Raw genomic sequence first — 22,717 nt, 5'->3', positions numbered from 1 at the left:
ATAAATTATTGACATCTGTGTAGAAAAAGACCTTCTGAGCCAAGTCTTTTGAGAATGTGCTCAATATATTGGGGCAGCTGTTTAAGCTGGTGAAATATCTGAAGACCTGTTGCCTTCTTACTCACAATATGGCATGATAGCAGGATCATTGTGACAAACTGACCTTTGATTTAGAAACTCTCAAATATATGGCACGACCTGAGCAAGAAATGAACCAGCCAGTCACATCATATTTAGTTAACTTTTATCAAATGAAATGCTGTTTGCATTCTTGCTCTCCCTACTGAATGGCTGCTCTGCTGGTCATACGTTTAACATTGCACAGTAGGGGTGGCTGCCCATGAAGGGAAGGGTGCAAGGCCTGATTGAGGCCAAGTCCTGCAACCAAACAAACTGGACATGGCCAGGGTTGGCCACCTAAGGAGAAATGGTTCCAGGAGCAGGCTTAAGGCCTTATGCAGAAGGAGTGAAATTAAACATCAACACATTATCAAACCAATTAATGTTACTAGATGTATAGTTGTCTCTGTCAAACAGGAAAGGGTAATGTGATATGCAATTACATATGTAAGATAATTTACAGCTCCCTAGAGTCAACTCCTTTTCTGAGAGCTACAGGTTAGACACTGCAGTGGTTGGCCACCTCCAGTAACCTTTACTGTGTATGACTGAAGAACATGTACTGCAGGTGTTGCCTGGCTGAGGACAGTTGGTGCATTGGCTTGCCAGAGAGAGGACCCAGAATTCAACCCCACTGTGTGTGAACAGAAGCTGAATGCATCAGGAATTGGTAGCCTAGGGTGGGTTGAGTGCAGGGTCTGACTGGACGATAGGACTTGTCACAAAGCCCCACTTCATATGGCCAAAGACTACAAGTTGTGGGTGTTGACTGCACATGGGGGGCGAGGGCACGGCCTGGATGGAGGTCAGGCTCTCTGAACATCTGTAGGAAAGTGAAGTATTATGTGGTGTGGGAGTGAGTCCTCACCATTTAATACCGTCACAATACCCCAGAGGTGGTCCTTGGATTCACACTAGTAAATCCTAAGCTCAGTCCTGGTAGTGTGACAAAGAAAAGTCAGGCTTTACTTATAGGAACACGTGTTAAGCATTTCACAGTACAAACATAGACAATGAGTAATTGGCACAACTCAAAAGAAATCCAACACCAATTCCTAAAAATAGAGCGTATTTTATATAAATTTAGAGACTAAAACAAAGAGTGTAGGTACAGTAGAACCGGAGATACCGATTTTAGGAGCAATAGAAAATCACTATAGAAATGGCATTTACCATTGCATTGAAGTCGATGGAAAGAATAGTATGTGTTGCAAAAATGCACTTCAATCCGGAGTTGCATGGAACCCTTATATGTTAAACTAGTGCAACCATTTGGAGTTCGAGCTGCTGGGAGCCCTTGCAAGGTTAAGATAGTGCTGGTTCTTGGGTCAGGCCACAACAGTCAGTTCAATTCCTCCAGGACTGTGGGGTCCAGTGTAGAGTTGTCCTGACTATCGTGGTGCTGAACAAGGCTTGTACTGGTGTTGATTTTGCCATACATACTGTGCTGTGACAATGAGAAAGCAAAAACTCAGCTGTAGGGTTGTTGCTGATGTCGGTCAGAGGTGCCAGTCAATGCTCTCCTCTTGCACAATCGATTTAAGGGGTCAGTCACTTGGCTGATGACCAACAAGCCTTGATATCAGTAAGCACAGCAATATGCTTTGGAGACATCTGGAGGTCCAGGGAAGGGTGGTGGCAGCCTGTAACTAGGCCAGATTACAACTCCCTTAATGCAGTTCAACAACTGGATCCAGTCGATCCCTCAGCGGCCCTGGTAGTCGGCCAGGTATTTTGTCCCAGATCCTCTTTTATTCTGCAGTTTACAGGGGACTGGTGCCACCAGAAACCTGCCTTGGCAGCAGTAGGTGCAGGGAAAAGCACAGGCTGCTTGGCCAGAGCACAAAGAAAGGTGGCAAACAGCTGGGCAACCTCTAGTGTGCCACTTGGGTGCATACCAGCTGCCTCAAAATGATATTCATGTTGGGGAGAGAAGGCATGTTGTTTGACACAAAATTCAACATATCTAGGCAGTACTATAATGGAGCTAGCAGCTTTGGTCAACTGAGGCTTATGTCCCATTTTACCCTGTGGACAGGCCTGCACTTATAGTGTATCTTACTGGAATGGATGCTATTGAGGCATATGAGCTTGTACCTACATGTGTCAACCTCAGATAAAATGCACCCTGCATCCTGGGCTGTAGAGGCCTTCCTTAGGGGTGTCTGACATATATGTAAGGCAGTGCAGGAAACTGTGCCACTCATGGTGAGGGCACGGATGAACCCAAGCTGTTTGTACAGCTCTAGCAGTCTGCAATGGCAGGCCTGCCATCAGTAGTTTGCCTGGGTCCTCTAGGGTGGCACAACCTTGTGCTGCATCCCTGGGAACCATTTTACCACCTATGCCCTGGGTAGCCCAGGTACCATTTCCTAGGAGTATACAGTTTCTTGTTTCTTCTCAAGTCTGGTAGGTGAGGCGTTCTTTTTCTCTCCTGCAAGAGAGCGATGCGTTGAGTTCTGGACAGGGCACCTCAAATCCGTGCAGATTCACAATGATTTTGATGCCTAGTGAAGATGCATGCTAAATCAGACCACATGATGATGGAAAACCACGCTACATGGGGGTTGCATCATTTCTCAAGCCGAAATGCAGGTGAGTCACCGATTTCCCAGCCATGATGCAGGTATTGCATTGATTTCAGCTGCGAGGGGGGGTGGCACATCATTTTTACATCTGCGTTGCAGGTGGTGCATTGAAATTTTTCACGCACTGCCCCCTGTGCGTGGATTTCAGTCATTGTTCTACCAGCTTCATCTTTCAAGGGCCCAGGGACTGGATAGGGCACCACTTGGCAGGGCAGAAGTCTCATCCGAGTCCAGGTGCTGGCTGAGGAAGTCTTTGATGGCTCTGAGACTTCAAAACAGGGCACACACACAATCCAAGCCCTTGAAGATTCTTTACAAGCAGGCATATACCACAAAGTCTAGTATTTGTCCTCTTTCAGGCAGAAGCAGCTACTGCAGGCCAGTCCAGAAAAGCAGAGTCACAGACAAAGGGGCAGTACTCCTCCTCTAGCTCTTCATCTCTTCTCCTTGGCAGAGGTTCCTCTTGGTTCCAGAAGTAATCTAAAAATCTGGGGTTTTGGGTTCACTAATTATACCCCTTTCTACCTTTGAAGTTGACAAACTTCAAAGGAATGTCTCTGTTTTTCACAAGATCCTGCATTGCACAGGCCTGGCCCCAGACTCACACCAGGGGGTTGGAGACCTCATTGTGTGAGGGCAGGCACAGCCCATTCAGGTGTAAATGACTACTTCTCCTACCGCTATAGCCCAGATGGCCCATCAGGATATGCAGGCTACACCCCTGCTCCCTTTGTGTCACTGTCTAGTGGAGATTCACAACATGCTCAACTGTCAGTCTGGCCCAGACAGGGAATACACATGCACACTTTCTAAAAGTAGCATTTTTAAACATACAATTTAAAAAACAACTTTATCAAAAGGTGTATTTTTAAATTGTGACCTCAGAGACCCCCAAACTCCAACTCTCTATCTGCTCCCAAAGAGAAACTACACTTTAACCCCTTCCCTGCCAGGCCTTTTACCTCTCAGGTGCCAGGCCTTTTTTTGGCTATTTGGAGCAGTTCGCGCTTAACTTTTTGTCCACATAAGCTACCCACGCCAAATTTGCATCCTTTTTTTCCAACATCCCTGGGATTATATAGGTACCCAGAGTTTGTGGGTTTCCCTGAAGGAGATGAAGAAATTAGCCAAAATACAGCGAACATTTCATTTTTTCCTAAATAATGGGAAAAATGGGCTGCAGAAGAAGGCTTGTGTTTTTTTTCCCTGAAAATGGCATAAAAAGGTGTTTGCAGTGCTAAAAACTAAAATCACCAGCTTCCCAGCTTTCAGCAACAGACAGACTTGAATGAGAAAGCCACATTTTTCAACACAATTTTGTCATTTTACTGGGACAGACCACATTTTTACTATTTTTTGTGCTTTTAGCCTCCTTCCAGTTAGTGACAGAAATAGGTATGAAACGAATGCTGGACTCTGGTAAGCAAAACAATTCTGAAAAGTAGACACAATTCTGAATTCAGCAAGTGGTCATTTCTGTAGATCCTACAAGGTTTTCCTACAGAAAATACAAGCTAAAATAAAAAATAAAAATGAAATTGAGGTGAAAAAACCAGCCATTTCTACCCACGTTTTACTCTGTAACTTTTTCCTGCAATGTCAGATTTTTGAAAGAAATGTACCATTACGTCTACTGGACACTTCTGGTTGTGGGGTCTGTAGGTTCATCAAGAACCCTAGGTACCCAGGGCCAATAAATGAGCTGCACCCTACAATGGGTTTTCATTCTATACCGGGTATACAGCAATTCATTTGGTGAAATTGTCGTAGTTTGGACTCTTGCTCTGAGCAAGACTGCTGGTCTCAGGATGACAGTACTTTCATTTGTAGGTGACTAAGGCCCTCATTCCGACCCTGGCGCTTTCAAACCGCCAGGGTGGAGGGCAGAGGAAGCACCGCCAACAGGCTGGTGGTGCTTCCCGGGCCATTCTGACCGCGGCGGTAAAGCCGCGGTCAGAAAAGGGGAACCAGCGGTTTCCCACCGGTTTTCCCCTGGCCCACGGAATCCTCCATGGCGGCGCTGCTTGCAGCGCCGCCATGGGGATTCCGACCCCCTTCCCGCCAGCCTGTTCCTGGAGGTGTAAGGCTGGCGGGAACGGGTGTCGTGGGGCCCCTGGGGGCCCCTGCACTGCCCATGCCACTGACATGGGCAGTGCAGGGGCCCCCTAACAGGGCCCCACAAAGATTTTCACTGTCTGCTTAGCAGACAGTGAAAATCGCGACGGGTGCCACTGCACCCGTCGCACCCCTGCAAATCCGCCGGCTCCATTTGGAGCCGGCTTCCTCTTTGCAGGGGCTTTCCCGCTGGGCCGGCGGGCGATCTTTTGGAGATCGCCCGCCGGCCCAGCGGGAAAGTTGAAATGACCCCCACGGTCATTTGACCGCGGTGCGATCTTTGGGCGGTTTCCGCACGGCGGGCGCTGCCCGCCGGGGTCGGAATGACCCCCTAAGTCTTTTCCTACAACTAGTTGTAACGGTTGTCCAAACCTTACCGGCTCACTAGCAGTACCTCACCAGAAACACAATAGTAAAAGGTGATTTGTAGCAGTCGCTTACGCATGGACTCAAAGTAAGATATCTCAGGGTTGTCGTGGTTAAACGGAAATTACCCTTTTCTCACAGATATATTATGTCTCATACAAACAAAGACAATAACACAGATGCAGTGAAGTTATAATAGTTTTTATTTAACATAACTGCAATTTGTGATAAGTTGCATGAACTGCAATGATTAGGATAATGAATATACCAAGCAACAGTATTGTGAAGAAGAGAGTCATTGTTATGAAGACCCCCACCATTTTGCAATATATGAAAGAAATATATGTATGTATAAGATGGAATATGCCCCAATACCCTAATGAGAATAGGCCTAACCTCCTACCTAAAGGAGAGCTGGGTTTGTTAAACCTAGTCTGCCAAAGCCGGGTCCATGAGAGGAGCCCCCAACCCTCGTTACCTTGGAATGAGGTCTCTATCTCAGACTCCGCAGGGACACGAAGACTGGGTCAGCCTCAAGATGACTGCAGCATCGGTATCAGCGATGGTGGCGATGCCCTCTGGTCGGAATCCCTCTGATTATCTGTCTAAAAGTGTGATGTATTTATACAGATCTACAAGCTCCCCTGACGTACGTGTATTCCAAAACAATAGATAACAGGCATGCTTGGGACGGCAATTAATATCAACAATCCCTCGAAAGTATAGAGAGGGAAAATCCCTAAGTGTGAACACCTACTGTTTGTTTGTCTTTCGCGCTTGATCTTGACGCCTTGGCGCAGTGACACTGATAATCAAACTCATAACAAGTGGCTTAACTATAAAAAAGACAGCCATCTTAGAGGAAATAAATAATTAAATGAGCTAAGACAGAGCAAGCTAAGTAGGTTAAAAGTCACTAGTTGACGGGGGCACGAGTTTACAAGCCTACGGCTAAGCTAACTCCTGTTATCCCATTAAAACAAACTAGGAATCACTACACCCTCCCCATTGCCGTAACAGGTATGATGAAGGTACAGGAACAAAAAACGCTAAAAAAGCTGCTTCTGAACTAAAAAAGCCAAAGGAAAAAAACAAGCCAATAAAAAAAAGAAGCTAATAATAAAAATTGCTGTGTGTGAAAACTTGGTAAAACAAGGCTGTCTAAAAAACACATAGAGAGATGTTAATATCAACTATGACAAGTACAGCAAACGTCTATTATAATTGCATAATTTGAAATCGGGAATGGTAAGCAAATTCATAAAATTATGTGTTATACGCAGGATCTTGAAGAATGTCATCGAAGTCACCAGTCAAGGACCTCAAAAAGGAGTCAACATCGTCCGAAGTGAAGTCTAGTGCTGGGCGGACAAACGGATCCACAGAGCAGAAGTGAGCCATATTCACCGGTGCATCGATACTTGCTGCAGTGTCCTCATCCATGTTAGATCTTATAACGGAAGGCTCATGGGTGGCCTTGCGGAGCAATCTCAGTCTCAAGGGGCATGACCGTGTATGAACCCTCATCGGGGACATCAGCAGTTCGTGGTCCACAGGAGATGTCGGTGCAACAGCAAGACAGACCATAGGCAGATGCTCAAAGAGACACCATATGCAGCGGAAGACCGGTTGAACACACCAGAGAAGTGGCCGGAATGGCAACGACTAGTCAAGCTCCAGTTCCACCAGCAAAGGTGTACCGAAGATCCGAACCATGCGCTCACGGCACAGTAGAGTTGGCGGGAGCGGCTCCATTGCTCTGCGTTGCTGGAAAGAAACAACCACCGCGAATCAGAAGAAATAGCAGTAGTAGTCTGCCAATCAAAGCCAAAATAATTGGAAAGTCACCAAATACACTTGAAAAGAAAGAATGGATGGCTGATGGGATGACTCCAAAGACAATCTGGAAGATGGACACAAAACCAGACCGACAGCCTTAAAGAAATGAACAATCCCAGTGGTGCTTGAAGCATTGAATATTCTGGATACCAACTCTCCAAAGTGTTTGGGGAAATCAGTATTTAAAAGGGATTGTATCTCGGCAGATGATCTCACAATCTGGAGAGCATACGTCTCTTTGCGGATGTCATAGCGCCTTTAGTCTACTCAACTTGTCATAGTTCACATTAATAGTATCTATGTGGGGCCACATTTCAGATACTTTTATCTCTCGTGTGGGGGGGAACAAAACATGTCCACAACACGTAACGACCTTCGTGACTGAGATTGCGTAGGCAATTCCAGGTTGCAAGCTGCAACAGCTTTCATCGTTCAGTAGAACATAACTTCCATTGGAAAGTACATGAAACACTGGACAAATCAAGGGGACGGGAGTACCCTTCAGAAAACAGGCCAAGTTCGCGGCCCCCGCATTGCAAAGACCGTGAAGAGACACCTGTTTGCATATCATAGAATGACGAACAGCAGTCTCACATTCACTTCCGCTAAGAAAGACCTCCTGTTAACCGTTCAGACATTTATAGTCAAAGGGCAACTCCCACTCTTCCTTAATAAAGCTATCTCCTAGCTGCTCATATCATCCCACCGCAAGATGTTTCAGGCAGCTCGAGAAACGAAAGGTCGAAATCGGTAAATTAATAATGCCGTGCAAGAGCCAGATAGTTGAAGGACTCTCTGCTACCGTGAAGGGCAACTTATCTAATTTCTCTTCTTGAAGCAGGGTGAAACGAGCCTCCCTTTTAGCCATTGTCTCCTGTTCCCTGGAAAAATTAAAAGCAGTTAATAGTTCACTCCCATTAATGTACTTCCATGGAATGTGGCCACTTTTCAGTGTCTGTAATGTCCAACCCAGCTGCATGATGGAACGTAGCTGTGTTTGCCCATGGCATAACCGGGACAAGTCAGTCTGAGTGATATCAATAGCAGACGACACTATGTTTGATAGTGAATAAATCCTGTTGGACAGCGTGTTCATGCCATTGTCGACAACAGCTAATATTTTTTCCAAATTCTCCTTATCTAGTTGCCTTAAATGTGCTGCAGCCTCAATCTGGGAAAGTTTCCAAATTTCATTATACATAGCATATAAAAAACGTTTTGAGCGTTGTTTCCTAGGACCTAACAGGAAATCCTGTAAGTCTATACTGTCAGAAAGAGTGTTCAGGTGTTGCTTAACCGCTGTTAACGTGTTTGTCTGCACCTATTGCTGGCACAGCTTACCCACACTGTATGTTGTAATTATACCTGTATGTCGACCTGATAGAAAGCAAGGGTTAGGCCTGTGAATGGAAAAACCCCTTGAAGAGTTCAAGAAACGCTTTTGACACTCATCAGTGTCGGTGGGCCATACCAACCATCCGCCGGGACGGGAAAGTGAAGAATTATAGGCACCAGCCTTAACCATTGCATCAAGTCTGTCTTCTGCGACATTAAGAAAGTGTTGCCAATCTTTAAATTTTGTCAGAGTAGGGATACTGGGCGTGTTTTGATCTTGAATTTTTGCTAACCCTAGATATGATGTCTGCTCAATAGTGTCATTTAAGAAAATCATTTGCACAGGAATCAGGCATGCTCTAAACAAAGGCTCCCTACCCTGTATCTGCCAATCTTGTGTCCCCCATACACTTTTCATATCAATAGTCTTTTTCCAATATCCGTAACCCTCAATCGAGAGCCGGGAAACGAAGGGATCTGATTAAATCAGTTTCGTATCTGTTAGCAAAAGTTTTCTAATTTGTGCCGGAGGTATTTTAAAATAATACGATTCTGCTTTCTTTGTATCATGCCCAGAAAAGTAAGAAAATGTGTCACTGTAATACTTTGGTGTTCCCATTGTGTGTAGTTCAAGAGAGGCCTATATCTAGTTGCACAGTGTAGGTAGTAATGTCCCCAATTGTTATAGCAGAACATTTCCCCATAATTCATTGTATAATGAAATACATCATCACTTCCAAAAGTGGAATAGTCCTTCATTTCAGTTAGCATGGAATTAACTGTTTGGACATCCCAATCAGCAGAGACAACAATGGGTGTAATAACATCAGACATTGTAATTTTGAACACGTATGGTATCTGAATAATCTCAGTTGGCCCATATATATCGAATGCAACTTTGTCCCACACAATCCCATCAGAAATTGGTATAGCTGTAATATTTACATGGGACAAATCTCGTCGGACCTTATGGGAAGAATGATGTGGTGTTAAAATTTCATCAACAGGCTCCACAGAGGAGCGATCAGCAATATAGTGACCATTATTCAGCAAAAAGAAAACAGCCACAAAACCAATCCATAAAAACAATGTAATAAATGTCAAACAGAACCATAGATAGTTCCATGGGTAGATCAAATAGTTCTTTTTAAGCCATTGATATAGTTTGCTACTTCTCGAAAGCTTGTCAGTCTCAGTCGAGGATGAATCCGAAGAAAAATCATCAATGTCTACAAAATAGCCAGAGGAAGTCTCTGCAAACACAGGACCTGCTGCATTCTGATCCACCGCTCATGGAGGGTCTTGATAGACAACATCATTAGTCGTGGAAGTGTTCATGTAAAATACAGCCAAATCTTGAAGCGGGGTGGTCACTGAAGATGTGACTGGAACTAACAAAAGTTCATGTTCCGCCCTCCCCATGGTCGAGGAAGTGTCTGGAACAGCAGTGGACATAGTTGCATAGTCAGTAGCAGTGATGTTCATCCTACTATGTAGATGGATGTCCTGTTGGGTAGTGAGAGGGGATCGGGAACCACCCAAGGAACCTCCTGGTCTACTGTGAAGAATCGGCCACATGGTGTAATTTGATGTCATCAATGGAGATGAATCTATTCGATTTAGAACCAGACAATGGTGGAAGGATGACAGTCCTGGTTCCTTTTATTCCCAAAACCGGTACAGGTGCTCTGTATGATGGACGGAACTCTTTTTTCACAGCAATCTTCTCACGAACCAGATCCCCAACGTTAGGAATCCAGCCAGTCGAAGTTTTCGCCAATTCCCTTATTCCTAAGGTGGCAGCACTTGCAGATGATTTATCATCACGAAATTGTTGAAGCTCCTGTAAAACAGTGAGACGTTCTTTTATGTCAAATGGTGTTTCTGCTGCCACCATACCAGGGGCATCAAGATCGTGGACATACATAGGAATCCCAAAGAGAACCTCATATGGAGACTTTCCCCCCAAGGACCGTCTTGGCATATTATTCAGTGCTCTCTGGACCCCAATAGGTGATGTAACCAACTGCGGCCTGAACCTAATACTCGAGCTGTTAAGGACTGCTTTAGATCACGATTCCACCTCTCCACGACCAAATTTCCCTCGGGATGGTATGGTGAGGAGTAATGGAGTTCAACACCCATCGTTCCCATGGTGTCCCTGAACGCTTTAGAGGCAAATGCAGGGCCCTGGTCCGAATGGAATGCTGTACCCGCATATGTACCGATAAAGATCAGCAAATCTTTCATAACAGTCCGGGCGTCAGCCGACCGCTGTGGCCATACCCACAGGAATCTAGAACTGGAATCCACAGTCACTAAAATGTATTTGTATGCACCATCAGGCTGTAAGGGACCACAATGGTCCAGGTACACACATTGGAGTGGCTTATCTGACACTAAGAGGGATGTCTGCGGAGGGCGTTTGACATTTGAGCCCTTAATCTGCTGACAAATGTCACAGCAAAGGGCATACTGTTTAGTCCGTCTGCATAGACCAGGCCACCAGTATCGCTGTTGTAAAATTGTTATAGTGGCCTGTATACCAGCATGTGCAGAAGCAACACCCTCGTGTGCGGCTGTAATCAGCTCTAATCTCTGGTCTTCATTGGGGATTATTCAATCACCAACTCCAGGAATCGTTGCATAAGCAACATTCTGTGCACTGATATGGTAAGTATAGTTCGTAGGGTATCCTTTCGGAAGGGTCTTGCCTACAGCCGAAACTTTAACGGCAATCAGTATTTCATTATCCAACCTCGTCCGAGAACGAGTCACTGCAGCCACAGAAGCCGTAGCTACTTATGCTTTGGCTGCTTCATCAGCCAATGTATTGCCGGCAACGTGTATTCCTACACGTTGGTGTCCTAATGTATGAACTACATGGACACATGGTAGCTTATCCTTAAGATCAGCCACCCTTCCCCACAACATTTTGTGTTTAATGGTGTTCCCTTTAGAATCTCTAAACCCGTTCAATTTCCAATGATTGAGATATTCATTGTATGACTGGACGCAGTAATATGAATCACAGACGATCAAAGTCTGTGTTCCTGGCTCAGTATGTTTGAGCGCTAAAAGAAGAGCCTTAAGCTCGGCCAACTGGGCTGTGCAGTCCCCTAAGGTCTGAGTGTAGGTATTGTGAGGATGGAAAACTCTGTCTTCCATTATCCCGCACACGGCTGCGCAAGCTGCTGAGTATTGATGTTTAGTACCTACAGCCGGTTGTGCCGATCCGTCAGTATAAATGATAGTATTATAACTGTCTAGTGGCAAGATATGTAGAGGAGCGGGGTACTCCTGTTCATACTGGAGAAATTCTTGTGTCTTAAGCCTGGGGTCAAAAACATAATCAACATCAGTGGCGGTCAGAGACATGGCCCATTGAATCCAGCGTGGATGTAATGCCTTAGCGTTTGGAACACTCGCTTTAGTGACAGCCTCTAATGCCGGCACCGGGGAGACAAAAATAATGCATTTCCCCTGGGCAAGTGGCCTCTCCTTTATGACGGCCATCTGAACTGCTGTCAGAATCTTTTCTGTAGGTGCAAAATGTTTTTCAGGATTTCAGTATAAGTGTGATTTATATGCTATCGGCACTGTGTCACCCTCATTAAAGGTGACATAAGTAAATCCAAGGGCACCAGCAATTATTCTGATGACCAAATTTGTTTTATTGTCACATGTGTATAAGTGTCTAGCTTCTAGCATGTCCCGTTGTATGTCCCTAAGGATGTGTGTGTGTTCAATCGTCCATTGTCTGCTAGAAAAATTGGGCTGAATTAAGTCATAAAGTGGTTTGATGCGTTCTGCATAATCTGGAATGTATGTTCTGCCAAAATTAAAGAAACCTAGTAATGACTGTAATTTCTTAAGTGTGTTCAGAGGCTGTAGATGAGCACACTTTTCTAGGAGGTGCGGGCCAGGCTCTTCCCCTCGTTTGATAGCTCATATCCCAGGAACAATACACTAAGAAAGGCTATCTTGCTTTTCTTAAAATTAAATTTATAACCGAGGTCTGCAAATCCCAAAATGATCCGATCGACCCTCGCAAGATGAATGTCGAGGGTGACGTCAGTGAGATAGATATCATCCACATAGGACAATGCATCGGAATCAAGCTCGTGCAAAATTGATGTTACACGGGCTGAAAACAGTCCTGGGCTATTTTATAGCCTTGAGGTAAACGACAAAAGCGTTTCTGAGAGCCAAATGAAAATGCACTTAGGTCCCAACTTTCATGTGCTAAATTCTGGCAGAAAAATCCATTAGATATATCCAATGTAGTTTTATATTTCTTATTCACTATATTATCTATCAATGCTGTGCTGTGTGAATTTTGTATAGCATATGTGCGTGTATGACTATTTAAGTGTCTTTAATCAACCACTATTCTTTATGAATGATCTGGCTTTTCAACGGGAAATAGTGGATTATTAATTGCCGATGTACAGGGCTCAATCACTCCCTGGTACTCAAGTTATGACAGTATCTCCATCACCGGAGCATTCGTGTCATGTTTAACAGGGTATTGTGGCTGTGGTTGGGGTGTAGACCGAACGGGAATAACATGACAAGGAGAGTCCTTGTCCCAACCTACATGATTACGGTATAATGCAGGTGCCTGCGCTAAAGCCCATTCAACAGCATAGGCTTTTTTATCTGCCTCTGGAACAAGATCGGAGAAAGAAGGCAAAATGACATCTTCCCCATGCAGGAGCTTGCGGACGTGTTCAGGGGGCCAGTCCCTCTCAGCCAATAGGATATCACTAGTAAGTTCATCCCAAAATATTACACTAATAATTTGTTCCACGTCTCCCTCTATCTAAATAGTTAAATCATAAACCCTATCGGGTGGGGAACGCAGCCATCCGCCGTCTCAACTGCGATGTAATCGCTGGTTGCTGTCGCATCCAGATGATCTTTCAGACTCTGGCGACATATCGTGACCTCTGCTGAGCTGTCCAACAGAGTCACGGCCCACTTCTTGTTCCTCAACAGTGTTCTCAATACTACTGGCATTTTTAACTGTCAGTGCTGCCACTTTCTTCTTTTTAAATTGTGGCTTTTGCTGAGGAGTTTTTTCTTCTTTTTTAATGGTAGACTGTGGCGAGTCTTTCTTTTCTTTCACGTATTCCGGACGTCGATCTTGACAGCCCCCTCTCTCGCTACGTTTATCTGGTGCGTCCTGAAAGGAACGAGAAGGACGTGAATCAGTATATCTGTCCGGAGTTCTAATGTTATCCCTATTTCTGAGATTATACCTCCTTTCGGAGTACTCCGGATGTGGAGAATCAGCTCTTTTATTTCTCCTTTCTTTGAAATCTTTATGTTTATCACAGCGCTTTTTAGAGCCCTCTTGTGCCTGCTTTGTACCTTCCTTATGGGTGGTACTTGGTAATTCCAATTTTTTAGGTTTGGCTCCCAAACTATCCCGTCCTATACTAGTATAGGTATCTGAAATTATTTTCGGTAGCTGTCTCTCTTGTTCCACATTTGGAGTTTCCCAGAGACGCAGGCGTATTGCCAGTGCCACCGCTTCCCCTTTAATATTACTTAGTATTTTTGAGGAGACGGCGTCAAAGTTATGCAGCAATTTCATCCCCAGATCCAGGGCTGGTGCAGCCCCATGCTCATTTTGTATTTGTTTTAGCACTTCCGGTAAATTGGCAAGTGTAGGGGTACCATGTGTGGTAGTATAAACGGCAGCGAAGACTGTACCCTATGTGGCACAGTCATCCACCAAGGGAACCATCCCAAACGGCAAGCACATAGTGAGCAGTCTATGTTTTTCCTGTGGCCCCGTATGGGGGAACACAGCTTCCAGCTGATTTGTTTTCTGGGCAATCCAGAACTGTATTTTTTCCCGTTCCGTGGGCACTTTACCCATAATAGTATGCACTGTCTGTGGATTAATCCCAGTAGCCAATTGATATCCACTAGCTACTGGCGGTGCTGGACGCGCTGGTGTAGTGTTCAATGTTCGCATTACAAACTGAACCAATCGTCTATATAATGCCACTAATTCATTATAAAATGCTGGTAAATCTGCGATCGGCATGGTCTGTATGCCTGGGTGAGGTGTATATGTGGCAAACTTAGGCCATGTAGGTCCCTCATTACTTAAAGGACTTAGCCTCACCCGTCTTAGTACATGTGGTAGGGCGCCTTCAAACCAGTTCTGATGCTCTTGATATGTGAGCGATATTTCATGATACTGGTATGCTTCGTATCTTACAGGTACGTTTGCAATTTCATATGTGTGAAATTTATGTGTTCTTTGGTCAGCCTCAGGAAATGTGACCCAACTGTAAAAAGTCTCTCTTTGGTATGCTTCAGTCGCTTCTATAATCAAAGTAACATCCCCGCCCTCCTCTGTAAGGCCACGCGCTAATACATGTTGTGTAAGTGCATGTCTAGCATTCGCAGGAATGTCTATGGTATCAGCCATAGTTGTTTAGAGAAACGGAACACCAAAATAGGGGACGTTTTTTCCTTTTTATGAGTTCGAGCTTCAACAACCTACTGCTTAATAGGTGTTACCTGTTCAGCTGAGGAGGATTCTCCCAAAGACCACGGACGTCTCCGTATAATGGGACTTAGGGTACCTGTTGTCTGTGAGACAGTGATAGTCAGGGTAACCGTAAATTAGTGCCTAAACACCATCGTTGGTGGCGCCATGTCGTAGTTTGGACTCTTGCTCTGAGCAAGACTGCTGGTCTCAGGATGACAGTACTTTCGTTTCTAGGTGACTAAGGGGGTCATTATGATCTCGGCGGTCTTTTGAAAAGACGGCGGTATTCCTGTCTCCCTAGTATGACATTTCCACTGGGCCAGTGGACGGTAACAGTGTTACCGTCCACTGGCCCAGCGGAAATGTCACATCAACATTTCAGCCGGCTCGTAATAGAGCCGGCGGCAATGCTGATGTGCAGCGGGTGCAGTAGCACCCGTTGCGCATTTCACTGCCCGAAATTCGGGCAGTGAAATGCGTGACAGGGCTATGCCTGGGGGCCCCTGCACTGCCCATGCCAAGTGCATGGGCAGTGCAGGGGCCCCCAGGGGCACCTAAGTCCCTTTACTGCCGGCCTTTCTATGGCGGTGTGTACCGCCATGGACAGGCCGGCGGTCGGGGACTCATAATCCCCAGGGCAGCGGTGCTTGCACCGCTGCCCTGGGGATTATGACCGCCAGGCGGAATCCTGGTGGGAAAATGGAGGTGCCGGCGGTATGGCCGTGGCAATTCCGCCAACATTCCGCCGGCCGCCAGTGTCGTAATGACCCCCGTAGTCTTTTCCTACAACTAGTTGTAACTGTTGTCCAAACCTTACCGGCTCACTAGCAGTACCTCACCAGAAACACAATAGTAAAAGGTGATTTGTAGCAGTCGCTTACGCATGGACTCAAAGTAAGATATCTCAGGGTTGTCGTGGTTAAACGGAAATTACCCTTTTCTCACAGATATATTATGTCTCATACAAACAAAGGCAATAACACAGATGCAGTGAAGTTATAATAGTTTTTATTTAACATAACTGCAATTTGCGATAAGTTGCATGAACTGCAATGATTAGGATAATGAATATACCAAGCAACAGTATTGTGAAGAAGAGAGTCATTGTTATGAAGACCCCCACCATTTTGCAATATATGAAAGAAATATATGTATGTATAAGATGGAATATGCCCTAATACCCTGATGAGAATAGGCCTAACCTCCTACCTAAAGGAGAGCTGGGTTTGTTAAACCTAATCTGCCAAAGCCGGGTCCATGAGAGGAGCCCCCAACCCTAGTTACCTTGGAATGAGGTCTCTATCTCAGACTCCGCAGGGACACGAAGACTGGGTCAGCGTCAAGATGACTGCAGCATCAGTATCAGCGATGGTGGCGATGCCCTCTGGTCGGAATCCCTTTGATTATCTGTCTAAAAGTGTGATGTATTTATACAGATCTACAAGGTCCCCTGATGTAGGTGTATTCCAAAACAATAGATAACAGGCATGCTTGGGACGGCAATTAACATCAACAATCCCTCGAAAGTATAGAGAGGGAAAATCCCTAAGTGCGAACACCTACTGTTTGTTAGTCTTTCACGCTCGATCTTGACGCCTTGGCACAGTGACACTGATAATAAAACTCATAACAAGTGGCTTAACTATAAACAAGGCAGCCATCTTAGAAGAAATAAATAATTAAATGAGCTAAGACAGAGCAAGCTAAGTAGGTACAAAGTCACTAGGTGACGGGGGCACAAGTTTACAAGGCTACGGCTAAGCTAACTCCTGTTATCCCATTATAACAAACTAGGATTCACTACAAAATATAAAGAGTGAAAAATAGGTATCAAGAAAACCATTGTATTTCCAAAATGGTCCCAAAATAAGGTGTTGAGAAGCAGTGGTTATTTGCACATCTCTGAATTCTGGGGTCCCCATACTAGCATGTGAATTACAGGGCATTTCTCAAATAGACGCCTTTTTTATACACTGTCTTACATTTTGAAGGAAAAATGTAGAGAAAGACTAGGGGCAATAACACTTATTCTGCTATTCTGTGTTCCCACAAGTCTCTTGATAAAAATGGTACCACACTTGTGTGGGTAGGCCTAACGCCCGCGACAGGAAATGCAACATGGACACATCACATTTTTACATTGAAAACTGACATGTTTTTTGGAAAGTGCCTAGCTGTGGATTTTGATCTCTAGCTCAGCCGGCACCTAAAAAAACTTACCAAACCTGTGCATTTTTTAAAACTTGACACCTATGGGAATCCAAGATGGGGTTACTTGTGGGTCTCTCACCAGGTTTTGTTAACCAGAATCTTTTGCGAACCTCAACATTTGGCCCAAAAACATTTTTTCCTCACATTTCGGTGTCAGAAAGTTCTGGAATCTGAGAGGAGCCACAAATTTACTTCCACCCAGCATTCCCCCATGTCTCCTGATAAAAACTGTACCTTTTTGTGTGGGTAGGCCTAGTGCCCGCAACAGGAAATACCCCAAAACACAACGTGGACACATCACATTTTCCAAAAGAAAACAGCTCTTTTTTTAAAAGTGCCAAGCTGTGGATTTTGGCCTCTAGCGCAGCTGGCACCTAGGGAAACCAGCCAAACCTGTGCATTTTTTAAAACTAGATACCTATGGGAATCCAGTATGAGGTGACTTGTGGGGCTCTCACCAGGTTCTGTTACCCAGAATCCTTTGCCACAACGTTCCTTCAACCCAGCATTCCCCCAAGTCTCCTGATAAAAATGGTACCTCACTTGTGTCGGAAGGCCTAGTGCCCGCAAAAGTAAATGCCCCAAAACACTATCTGGACACATCAAAATTACCAAATACAAAACTACCTGCCTTTGAAGGGGGGGAGCACCTACGTTTTTGGTCCTGGGCTCAGCAGCCACACTGGGAAACCTACCAAACCCAGAAAACTAGACACCCAAGGGAGTTCAGAGAGGTGTGACTTGCTTGGATCCCCCAGTGTTTTCTTACCCTCAATCTTCAGCAAACCTCAAATTTAGCTAAAAAAATCAAACGTTTCCGACATTTCCTGTGGGATCACCGCACTGGGACAAATTTCCTACCACCCAATATTCCTCTCAGTCTCCCGGTACAAAGGATACCTCACTTTTGTAGGTGGGCCAAGTGCCTGTGACAGGAAAGAGCCAAAAACTTGTTGAAATTGAGGGGGAACCAAAGCTGGTCCAAAAGGGCAGTTTGAAAAAAAAATGTTGGTCCGACAAGTGGGGCAGAATTTATATTGGTATAGATAAGACAATGCTGGGTGTTAGGAATTTTGTGCATTCCTGCAGATTCTAGAAGGTTCCTTCACAAAAATGTGGAAAACATTTGTGATTTACAGCAAAGCTGGAGGTTTGCAGGGAATTGTGGGTAAGAAAATGGTGCCGGGTGCATGAGAAGCACACTTCCCTGAACTCACCCATATGTTTAGTTTTCAGATGTGTCTAGGTCTTGTGGATTTTTCTAGATGGCAGCAACCCAAAGTCCAAAAAGTGCAGCCCTCACCATTCCAAGTGGGATGATTTTGAGAGTTAGCCAAGCTCTTATGGCCCAAATGTAAAACCAAAACTCAAAATAACCAGATGCTTGCTGCGGGATAAGATGTTTTAGTGTGCGTGGGAGAGCTGAAAGACTGTTCCCCACGGGGTGTGGATCAGGGGTAATTGCCCCATCTGCCCACTCGTCGGCAGAACAACTTTGGCTCCATTTATTTGGGGTGGGATATGAGCAATCACTGGTGCCTAGGTGGTTTCTGACCCCCGGGGGCAGATCGGCCTAATAGAAATAGTCCGATCTGCCCCCAAGGCAGGCAGAAATGGGCTAAAATAAATCTCCCCCCAGGGGAGCGACCCTTGCCTAATGGGTCACTCCTCTTACGTGAAATTGGGGCAAAAAAAAATCCCCGGGGAATAATGTTTTCTGCCCCCCTTGGGGGCAGATTGTCCTAATAAAAATAGGCCAATCTGCCCCCAAAGGGGGCAGAAATGGCCTAAAATAAATTTGCCCCCAAGGAAACAACCCTTGCCAAAGGGGTCGCTCCCCTTGCGTGAAATTGATGCAAAAAAAAAAAAGAAATCCCTGGTGTCTAGTGGTTTCTGCCCCCCTTGGGGGCAGATTGGCGTAATACAAATATGCTGATCTGCCCCAAGGGGGGCAGAAATGGCCTAAAAACAATGTGCCCCCCAGGGGAACCCTTGCCTAAGAGGTCACTCCCCACATATTAAAAACAAAAAAAGATCCCTGGCGTCTAGGGGTTTCTGTCCCCCCTGTGGGCAGATTGGCCTAATTACAATTGGCCGATCTGCCCCCAATGGGGGCAGAAATGGCTTCAAAATAATTTGGTTCCCCGTGGAGCGACCCTTGCATAAGGGGTCGCTCCCCACATATAAATAATAAGTAAATAAACAAAAAAAATTATCCCTGGTGTCTAGGGGTTTCTTCCCCCCCCCTTCTGGGTAGATCAGCCTAATTACAATGGGCCGATCTGCCTCCAAGGGGGCCAGAAATGGCCTAAATGCAATTTGCCCCCCAGGGGAGTGACCCTTGCTTCAGTGGTCACTCCCCACATATAAAAATATAAAGTAACAAAAAAATATATATCCCTGGTATCTAGGGTTTTCTGCCCCCTGGAGGCAGATTGGCCTAATTATAATAGGCCGATCTGCCCCTAGAGGGGGCAGTAATGCCCTTAAATTAACTTGCTCCCATAACGAGCGACCCTCGCCCAAGGGGTTGCTCCCCTCATGACAATAAAAAAAAAAAATACCCTGGTGTCTAGTGGGCATTTCTGCTACCCGATCGCAGAAATGCTGAGAAAGACATCAAAGGAAAGTAAAGGCCTTCCCTTTCCTTTGTTGCCTCTCTTGGCCCCTCCACGTGATTGGAGGAGAAATGCTAAAGCATTTCTCTTCCGATCCTTGCTGGAAGCTGACCTTCCAGCGCAGAGGGGTAGGCCTCTGATTAGGTCAGTACGTGATTGCGTGCTGGCATCGTTAGATGCCACGGGGAGATCGGGGTGGGGGTGGAAGGGGAAGCAATTCCCCTTCCAGCCCTGCCCAGGGGAGGTGGTGCCAGGCCCTCAGGAGGAGCGCTAGCACTTCCCCCAAGGGCCCATGTGAGGACGAGGTGGTTACGTCCCTGGGGCCTGACCGCCATGGCAGTGGACATAACCACATCATCCCGGGTGCCAGAGGGGTTAAAGATATTTAAAGGCAGGCCCCATGTTAATCTATGAGACAGATAGGCCTTGTACCAGTGAAAACTGAATTTGGCAGTCTTTCACTGTTAGGACATGTAAAACACATCAGTACATGTCCCACTTTACCATACACTGCACCCTGCCCATGGGGCTATCTAGGGCCTATCTTACGGGTGTCTTACATGTATAAAAAGTGAAGGTTTGGGCCTGGCAAGTGGGTACACTTGCCAGGTGGAATTGGCAGGTTTAAAACTGCCCACACAGACAATGCAATGACAGGTTTGAGCCATGTTTACAGGGCTACTTATGGGGGTGGCACTATCAGCATCTGATTTACAGTCCCTGGGCACCTCTAGTGCACTTTACTAGGGACTTACTCATAAATCAAATATGCCAATCATGGAAAAGCCAATTACATATACAATTTACACAGGGAACACTTGCACTTTAGCACTGGTCAGCAGTGATAAAGTGCCCAGAATAGCAAAAACAGAGTCCAGCACACAGTCAAAACATGGGAAGGAGAGGTAAAAAAAGACACAGACTACACCAAGGATGCCAGGTCTAACAGACATGTACTAAGGGTGATGGCCACCTATGGAGAAGTGAGCGCAGGAGCTCGCCAAAGGCCTGGCCCTGCAGCCATCAACACTGCACACAACTGAAGGCCTGTAGGTCAGGCCCGGCCCGGCAGCAACCCTGCTGCACACAGCCATGCACGGCACGGTTGACCACCCATTGTATTTTGGACAAATAGCATGGAAAAATGCCATAATCCATGAACAGCACCCTCTGTGTGTAGCTGGAGCCATGCACTGTGGGTATTGCCCACTCACATAGAGATGGTCACATGGAAGGGACAGAGCCTAGGCCCTTCTTCCTGCCCCCTGTGCATGGCCAAACACTGTGTGCAGTGGAGGATTGCCACTCCTTGGTGGTTAGGCATAGGGTCTGGTCAGAGGTCAGGCCCAGTGGCCATCCCCACGGCATAATGCTGAATGCTGTATGTTGTTGATATTGTACATCCGCTATGAGTTGGGTGCTGGGGCTGGCTAGAGACCAGGTCTGTTGGTCAATCCAACTGCACTAGGTCATAGGCCTTGCACAGTGGTAGTAAACTGCCTTCGGTGGGTTGGGCATTTGGGCCTGGAGATTTAGCTCTATTGCCAAACCTGCTGTGCTTGGTTTTCAGCTGTGTATAGCAAGGGTTAGCTGCCCACAAATTGTTGGTTGTAAGGCCTGGAAAGATGCCAGCTCTTAGACCAAACCCTACTGCAAACAGCCAAAAACTCTGCACTATGGATATTGGATACCGGTGGGGAACAAACCTCAGTGTCTGGATAGAGGTCAGGACTTGTTTCCAAACCACCTCCTGCTAAGTGGAAGAGGCTTTGCTCAGTTGGGGATATCTGCTTGCAGTGTGTTGGGCACAGGGAACCCTTAAATGTTGAAATTGATAAAAAAAAGGAAACTGCAAAACTTAACTGAAAAGTACAAAGATTATGGTGAATTTTTGTTTAATGCTGATGATTACTCCTCAACATGCTTAAAAAAAAACGGGAAATGCACCTAAAACATAGTTAAAGTGCGGTTGTGGTTACAGATTAAAACTGAAAAACCACTGAAAGTCACAATTTTTATTTGTAAACACAATTTATAACTTGCACAACAGCTGCGCAAAAAATAACTCAGACACCAAATCTATTATTTATGACTCACAATATTTATTCCAATGAAAAACAACACCCATAAATGAAATGTAATTCAACAGCAATACATTGTAAAACCAATTAATGACACTACGTGTATAGTTGTCTCTGTCAAACTGGTATGGGTAATGTGGTATGCAATTACATATTTAAGATGATTTACAATTTTTCATGAAAATGTAATTAAAAAGGAACACACATCTATACAAATAATACAACATTCGTAGACGCCTCTGTCAAACTGGTCAGGGTAGTGTGCTGTGTAATTACATCTGTAAAATGATTTACATTTTTAATTGCATCTGTTTCCTTAAGGGTGCAGAAATGAGTGGTGCATTTAGATGAATAAACTATATAAATGAATGTGTGTGTGTTTGTCTTTGCGTATGTGTATGTTTGTATGTTCACAAAATAGACATCCAAATACATGTACATTTACACATGTGTGCAGATTTAGTTTAAAAATGGTAACGTCAGGTGACCTAAAAACGAAACGACCTGCAAAGTTAAAAGCTTGGAATAAAATGACTCCTGATGTAACTCGAAGCAATTAATGATGTAGACCCACAGAGTAAAACCCACCCGTCATATTTAGAAAGCTTATTCTTTAAGCTACTTTCAGGGAACATACTAACCAAATTTTGCAGCATGGCAAGCACATATCTCTTTTTGTAGTTAGCATTCACAGCCGACAATCAAAAGTCACCAACGAATGCATGCTATAATGCGCTGGACGTCCTTGTAACCGAAAGCATGAATAATAAAACGGGATAATCCCACTCCCTTATAAATCACACTGGTCTTTGAGCTGAGGGTTAATTCTAACAGTCCAAAACAATCCTCTTGGTTAACATACGTTTTCAATCTAGGCAATACACCCAGTAAAAGATTATACAAAATGAGCCTGCTGTCTCTAATATAAAT

Source organism: Pleurodeles waltl, chromosome 8, assembly GCF_031143425.1.
Source record: "Pleurodeles waltl isolate 20211129_DDA chromosome 8, aPleWal1.hap1.20221129, whole genome shotgun sequence".
Classification (NCBI taxonomy): domain Eukaryota; kingdom Metazoa; phylum Chordata; class Amphibia; order Caudata; family Salamandridae; genus Pleurodeles; species Pleurodeles waltl.
Note: the sequence above shows the minus strand (reverse complement) of the source record.